Below are 8,229 nucleotides of genomic sequence, written 5' to 3'. Positions count from 1 at the left end.
AGATCTTCTATAATTTCTTTCTTCAGAGACTTGAAGTTTTTATTATACAGATCTTTCACTTCCTTAGTTAGAGTCACGCCAAGATATTTAATATTATTTGTGACTATTGAGAAGGGTGTTGTTTCCCTAATTTCTTTCTCAGCCTGTTTATTCTTTGTGTAGAGAAAGGCCATTGATTTTTAATAATATTCTTATACATATTATAACAATACACAAGACATGTGTTCATGTACTTTAGGTTACATATTCACTATTGAGTCAGTTTTAACATTATTGGTAATCCACCTACTTTCACTAATTGATCAGATGAGCACTTTTTCACCTGTGCTATATCTACTCATGGAGAGTGGGTAGCACCTTTTCCATGATTACAGAACATATAAGCTATGCAATATGGAAAAGCCATGGATTAAAACGTCTTGTCTTCTAACAACAGTAATTTTAGAAAGATCTAAGTGATAGCAATCCCTTTTTGTTCAACCTCCCTTGATCTTAACCCTCATCCTTTGCAATGATTAATGTGGTAATTCTCTATAACATTAGCAAATCATAGAATACAGTAACCTCCTGGATTTTTTTCAGGTCTCTTTACCACATATCTCATGACTCATGGTTGTGCTAGGTCATCTAGACCCCTTCAGTTTCCTCAGTGTATTGTTTCTCAAGAGGGTAGGGACTTCTCAGACCACATACATCCTATATAAGGCTACATGATTAGGCAGAATAATGTTCTTCCTAGATTGTAACTGTTCTATGCTCGATAGGCCTTGTCCTTTTAAAAATATTACACAGAATAAACAATCAAAGGAAGATAGAATTAAATTGAATTATCTTCATCAAGTTGAGATAGAGATATCACCTTGCAAATGTAGAAATGCTAAATGATATCACAGCCAGCCTTAAAAAATGAACATGCAGCATGAGCATCCAGTAACCTTTGCTGCTCTGGAGAGAGAAAGGGGTTCACCAACCGAGGAATGGAGGAAATCCCCAGAACAGTAAAGGGATGTGAGTGGTTTCTACTCTAGGGTCTCCAGAGGAGTAAAACCCCACTGACAGTTATTTTAGCCCCATGATAGCTTCAGAGTCATGTGGTATAGCAACTGAATCAAGACTTAGGTATAATGACTCAACTCTCATGATGTGATAATTTGCTACAATAGCCATTGACTAATGATAGACTAATAAAACCAAAATATCAGCCCTTGGAGTTGAACAAGGTCTATATGTAGCAAAGTGTTTTCATAATTATTAGCCCCAGACAACAATTGTACAGAACATTTTAAATATTTAGAGGCTGCCATTGTCTTTAGTAAATATCTTTAACACTTTAAATATCTTTAATGGACAAGATCCACTAAAAGAATAGAAATATTTAGGGATACAAGATATAACATAATGTATATATGTTTTCCATGTTCCTTTATTTGATCATCTGTAAAACTAACAGGGCCAGCTTGTGTATTGTATCAAGCAACAGACCTATTAATCATTGAATCTGTAGGGTAATCATAAAGACTAGCTATTAATAACTTTTGATTCAATTGCTTCACAAATATAACATTTTAGACATTTTATAAAATAATCCTTTAAATAAGAAATTCCAAGATGCTTATTGTTAAAATATTGAGTTTTATTTACTGATCACTTTAATGTGAAGTAAAATGTTTCCTGCCTTAGAAGCAACACTTGTCTTTCAATATTTTATTACTTTTTGAGAATTTATGGTATATATATATATATATATATATATATATATATATATGTGTGTGTGTGTGTGTGTGTGTGTGTGTGTGTGTGTGTGTGTGTGTGTATCTTTCTGGCTTAGTGTATCCCTGTAATATATATTACAGGGATACACTAAGCCAGAAGAGGGTATTGAATAACCCTTGAACTGGAGTTACTGGCAGTTTTAAGCCACCTGATAAGGATGCAGGCAAATCAAACTCAAACTGGGTCATTTGCAAGACAAACAAGATCTCTTAAACATTGAGGCATCTTAGAGACTGAGCCCATGCTTGAATGTTTCAGAATTAAGTGTGAAATGTTGAGGTAAATCACATCTTTTATAAAATAGTTTCACAAATTGCAGCTAGCAATCTACAGATGAGGTTAGCTATTGGAACATAGAATCAGGATCCCTGTATTAAGGTTTCTTATTATAACTCATTTATAGAGATGCTGTGAACAGCTCATATAAGTCAAATAAACCAAGAAACATTATCTAGAAAGAACCCCATTGTACTGGTGAGCTTCCTCATCATTTTAGTCTAAGACTTTGCATTATTCTTGGTCAAATTGTTTAATTGCATATTTTGAATTTCATTGTTAGCTATCTTATAATACATTGTAATCTTTTAAGAGGGCTGAATCATTTTAAAGTAACCAACTAATAAATAGAAATAGACCACAAGGATATCTTGGCTCTGCTGAGACATATTCTATTGTGGTAGACATAAATAAAACAGAATACTAAAACCAATTTCTCCAATGGGTGTCTCCATATTTAGCTCTCTCTGATGGGAAGAGATTTATTTCTGTTTGGTTTCTAAGTCCATATTTGCAGCAGACCACAACACTTAGATTCACAATAATAAGTTACAGCTATGGTGGTAATTCACAGTTGGCTTGAACTCTCTGCTAAGAAATATTGCTACACATTTTAGTCTCACAGGTTGGGAGTATGGTCCTTCCGTTTTGACAAAATTAATGGAAACAGGTAGAGCTATGCCTGCTCCTTGCTGCAAGTTAAAGGAGAAAGAGAATGCAAGTAAGAGAGAATAATAACTATTTCACTTATTTCTCTCAATAACTCAAGAGAAAATACTCAGTTTGTCCTATTTGTTGAATGGGCACCTCTGCTATTCTATCTATTAAAATGGCATGAAAGTTAGATGCCTGGGGAAGTTGGGAGCATCCTGGAGGAGATGAAAAAAGAGGAAACTATGTCCAGAATGTATTTTATAAAAATTATGATAAAAAGAAAAGAAATTTCAATATGAACAAAGAAATGACTTGAATCCAGTCATTTCTACATCATAAAAATGTCTCTATATTTTGACCAGAAGAAGTACAAAAGGCCAAATGCCCAGTGTAGACATAAAATAACCATTTGTTTCCTCTTGGTGAGATAACTCATATTGGTCTATGTGATGAAACATTCCTCTCCCCCCTTTCCTTTCTCTTCTTACAACCATGCCTTTGTTCCTTTTCAGAATAATCTAATTGGAAAAGTGAAGGTCATTTTGTATTCTGTTACTTAAAAGAAACAAATCCTTCAATTATACCCATCTTTTTTGGTGTCTCAACAAAATGAAGAACCAGAAAACGCATGATCCAATGTTCCTTGGTATTGCAAAGATGAACTCAGTATAAAAAATGTAATGACTGCCCTTGTTTTGTGGGACTCTGCAATATCTTTTTTATGTCCTTCTGATACTTAGAATAAAGTAATATGGAGCAAGATAAATAAGAAAGGCAAGCAGGAGCAACTTTAGTTACCTGGATTTAAGTTGAAGAAGGCAAGTAAGATTTAAAGGTACAACAGTACATAATAAGACAAAGAGATAAATAAAATAATTTGCACACAGTTTTTGTGTGAAAGTAGAAGATGAACACAGCCCCTTTCCAACCTCCTAAATAATTTAAATTCTATCAAACACATATTTTCCCCATAACAGGTTCACACCGGTTTCAGGACAGCTTAAGCCTTGTTTTCTTTGGCTTAGCTTTTCTGTGTTCCCTGAGGATGTTCTCTGATGATTATTTCTTTCTGTCTTTATTTTGTTTGGTTCTATTTTTTCAGTCCCCTTCTGTTCCCCGAGGACGTATGCAGCCATAACGCCGAAGTGCTGCTAAATGCAATAAGGCAAAAATCATCACTGTTTGATGGCACCAGCGTGCCGGCGCTTTGGATAAAGAATGATTCTACTATCACAGCGTGAGCCAGCCAAAAGGAAAATGAAGGAAACAATCCCCAAACACATGATGTATTTGTTTTTTACGATTCTAAAAACCTTTATTTAAAAAAAGATAAAATGGGAATCATTGGATGAATGTGTTTGAAGGTGGAGATCTCAGAGGTGCTCAGACCAGCACAGCTGCGAGCTGCTGTGCAGCCAGGCTTTCTGAGCCAGGCAAACACACACTGTGCACAAACTTCAAGGAGACTGCAAAGACCCTTGCTTGACTTTGTCTTTACAACTGAAGCTGTGACTTCAAAATAAGTGTTGGGGGTTAGAAACTTATAAGGAATGAAGTAAGCTGGGCAGGTTCTGGGTTAAAATGCAAGGGAACTGTGCTTTTATTCTTGGAATATAGTAGCAGTTATCATCAATATTAAAATATGCTGTGCATTATACAGTAATCAATGTCTTTCCTTAGTTTCTATTTCTCATCAGCTTGGAACTTTCATTCTTTAATGTCTTCACATTTTTCTCACAATTTCTTCAAGACATTGTTATAAAAATTTGAATGAGTCTGTACTATCACTTGCTTCTCCTTTTTCCCTTTGTCTATTTATTTCTGTTTCTATCTACTTCTACCTGTATGTCTCAGAATCACTCTCTCTCTCTCTCTCTCTCTCTCTCTCTCTCTCTCNGTGGATACTGTGCCTTTGCCTCTTAGGAGGTTAGGCTAAGGATTTGTTTATCTTGTTGAAGTTTTCAAAGAACCAGCTCTTGATTTCCTTGATTCTTTCTATTATTCTCTTTGTTTCTAACTTATTGATTTCAGCCCTGTTTGATAATCTCCTACCAACTACTCCCCTTGGGTATGCTTGCTTCTCCTTTTTCCCTGGATCCTCCTTCTGTAAAGCTTTTGGATTTATTTTTAAATGGCTAATATGATCTCTCTCTCTCTCTCTCTCTCTCTCTCTCTCTCTCTCTCTGTGTGTGTGTGTGTGTGTTTGTGTGTGTGTGTGTGTGTGTGTGTGTGTTCCTGTCTTTCTGCAGTGATAAGTTCAAAATCACTTCTATGAACTTATTACTATGGATTTAGAAAGTTTTTCTTACTAGTAATTACTTGGAAGGATTTTAGATGACTGTTGTAGGGGCTAAGTTGCTAAACTCTTCTTTTTCCCCTTTAACATAAATTATTTACCCACTTTCCCCCCTTTAACGTAAATTATTTATCCATTTTAACATCATCGTCATCACCACACTCATCAACAAGTAATCATCAATTATTTGTTTTCCCATTTAATGTTTCTCAATTTTATTTTAGCTAGCTGGCAAGCCCCACAGCCTCCTTCATGATGGATAACCTGAGGGGACTATTGTAAATTTAGGTATTTTTACAGCAAGATTTCAAAGTGCAAACTCTAATTCCTTGCACCAAGCGCCATATTTTTCTAACACGTTGCTAAGAATTTTGCACATATTCTGGGCCTTTTTCAGTTGTGTTACTTCTAGATGTTTTATTTGGATACTAATAGGATTTTAATGATATTACTAATGGTGACAGGTGACAAGGCCCACAAATTAACTAGGGCTTTCAGATATTTGTCTTTTTGTGTTACTATCTGGATTTCATGCTTCTCTATCAGCCATGTTTTTTCTTCTTCTTTGAAAATCTGAGGTAAGGACAATGATGCTGCCTTTGTTGAGGACTCCAAATGGTGAGCATCCTGTTAGCAACGTCCCTTTGCAGTTTTTTATATCAAACCTTCTGTGTTCATGCTATGTTCTACACAAGGATGCCTTAAAAGTGTTTGTTTGGTTTTTTGTTTTGTTTAGTTTTGTTTTGTTTTTTGTTTTTTTCCCGCAATGGGAGAAAAAATGGAAAATGTTATATTTTCTGTATGAACTTTTAATTGTTCATTTTTTTAAATAAATTTTTTGATTCAAATCTTATGATTTGACCATGAAGTTATCACCTTAGCTTATCCACTCTCTGATATGAACAGAGAGGTGAAACTGTTGTGTTCTGGGAAACATGAGTTAGAAAGTGCACTTTAGAATATAAATTCCAATTTGAACTACCTAAAAGTCTATATCATTTGTGTGTTAAATAGATGTATTATTTACTCATGTTAATTGACTTACTCATTTTCAATTTGTCTTATCTACTTTGTTTCCACAATAATCAAGTAACAGATATTAATTTATATTAGTATCTTTTTTTTTCTCATAACAAGTTTCAGAACTTGACACTAGGGTTTATCCCATTTGGCAGAGATAAGGTAATTGTCACAGGCCCCCTGGAGACTCAACTAGCTTATACCTGGCAGTCCCGTATACAGTGAGACCCACTTTGAGGAAAGGGAAAGTAGGTAGCTCTGAGTCTGTTTAAAGCTTACCAATAATATAACTTCATACAGTACAATATGAAAAGTTCATTTATTTCATAGCTTGTGGCCACACACAAAAATTTTTCTATGGACTGAGCTGGCTATTGAAAGACTTTAAATTTTTTTTTTGATTTTTAATATTTTTATTACATATTTTCCTCAATTACATTTCCAATGCTATCCCAAAAGTCCCCCATAGCGCCCCCCACTTCCCTACCCACCCATTCCCATTCTTTTGGCCCTGGCATTCCCCTATATTGGGGCATATAAAGTTTGCAAGTCCAATGGGCCTCTCTTTCCATTGATGGCCGACTAGGCCATCTTTCGATACATATGCAGCTAGAGACAAGAGCTCCGGGGTTCTGGTTAGTACATCATGTTGTTCCAACAATAGGGTTGCAGATCCCTTTAGCTCCTTGGGTACTTTCTCTAGCTTCTCCATTGGGAGCCCTGTGATACATCCAATAGCTGACTGTGAACATCCACTCCTGTGTTTGCTAGGCCCCGGCATCGTGAAAGACTTTAAATTTTATTGATCATGAAATTGTATGACCTTAATGAATTTCCTTTGTGTTTTTCATTTATTTCAGCTTTGTATGCAATTTTGTATAATACATATTAAATATAGTATAGTATTTCAACACACAATTCTAAATTGTTATCAGAAAGTCAGTATAACTTATATGTCCATTATCTCAATCAGTAATCATTTTCTATGAGTATTAGAACATTTGAAAAACTCTATACTAGTTACTCTGAAACATACATCTTACCACTGAGTGCTACTGAAGTCATTGATATTGGAGGGGAATCCACAATCAATAATTTATTAAACCTTATAATCCCTAAAAACAATCTATGAACATTTGTCATTAACATGTGACATGTGATGTCATAAATAAGCATGTGATGACACTTTTCTAGGAAAATTCTCTTTGAAATAGAATTTAGCTGCTCCCCCCAAAAAAACTCACAACCCATGAAAATGTAGTCTTGTAGATCCCAGTGCAAATGGTACCTCTATAAAACTCTCAGAGAATACCGTAGAAGATGGGGTGGAAGATGTAAGATCCAGAGGATCAGGGGGTTTGCAAGGAGATTATTTCTCCCAGTAGTATCAAAAACTATACTCATATAAGCTATAATCTCACTAGCTGACTGGTAGGAAAGGGTTTATTCAACTTACACTTCCATACTGATGTTCATCACCAAAGGAAGTCAGGACTGGAACACATTAGTTGAAAAGGCACAATGTGGGGGGCCCATGTCAAAATGGATAGCAAAAATCCCTTCACAATGTATTATAGGCAGCTGAAGAAAGCTGGGAGCAGAAGAGGTGGCTTTCCCCAAGGAACAGCAATTGGTTGTCTAGTGCCAAGTAGTCAACCTTGAAAGCATGCATACCAGTAATATATGGACTGAGAACAATGTATTAAGGAATATATAAGTATATACACATGTGTGTGTGTGTGTGTGTGTGTGTTTAATGCCAATCAATTGAAAAAGAAAGCCAGAAATTTGAGAGAGAGTGGGTATGGATATATGAAATGATTTGGAGTGAGAGAAGGTGAGGGAGAATTATAATTATAACCTCAAATATATTTTAAAACTTTCACAAAAAATAAAAAAACAAAAATAACATACAACTATATTTGTCAACCTTATATACTCTACTAATCCATAGAACGTTAAAAGTAATTTTGAGTAGATTGGTAAAAAGTACACCCCCCAAACAAATAAACAAGCAAAACACTCAAACAATGGAGATTTGTGCTTGCCCAGCACATGGTTCTCTACATGGCAACCAACAAGGTTTCTGGAAATACATCTAATCAGTCATGTCCACTGTTATAAGGATGTCTTAGTCAGGGTTTCTATTCCTGCACAAACATCATGACCAAGAAGCAAGTTGGGGAGGAAAGGGTTTATTCAACTTACAC

The 8,229-nt window shown here is 35.3% G+C and overlaps 1 long non-coding RNA gene across 1 annotated transcript in view; it reads right to left on the bottom strand.

Annotated features, from left to right (window-relative positions):
- LOC110284441 overlaps nucleotides 1-7,112 on the bottom strand; it is a 61,314-nt gene extending 54,202 nt beyond the window's left edge. The window contains exon 1 of the long non-coding RNA XR_002376935.1: nucleotides 7,063-7,112. This is a non-coding gene — a long non-coding RNA (uncharacterized LOC110284441). The remainder of the gene's footprint in view (nucleotides 1-7,062) is intronic.
- Nucleotides 7,113-8,229: the final 1,117 nt, after the last annotated feature.

This window comes from Mus caroli, chromosome 18 (assembly GCF_900094665.2).
Source record: "Mus caroli chromosome 18, CAROLI_EIJ_v1.1, whole genome shotgun sequence".
NCBI lineage: Eukaryota > Metazoa > Chordata > Mammalia > Rodentia > Muridae > Mus > Mus caroli.
Note: the sequence above shows the minus strand (reverse complement) of the source record. Positions and strands in the feature narration are given on the sequence as shown.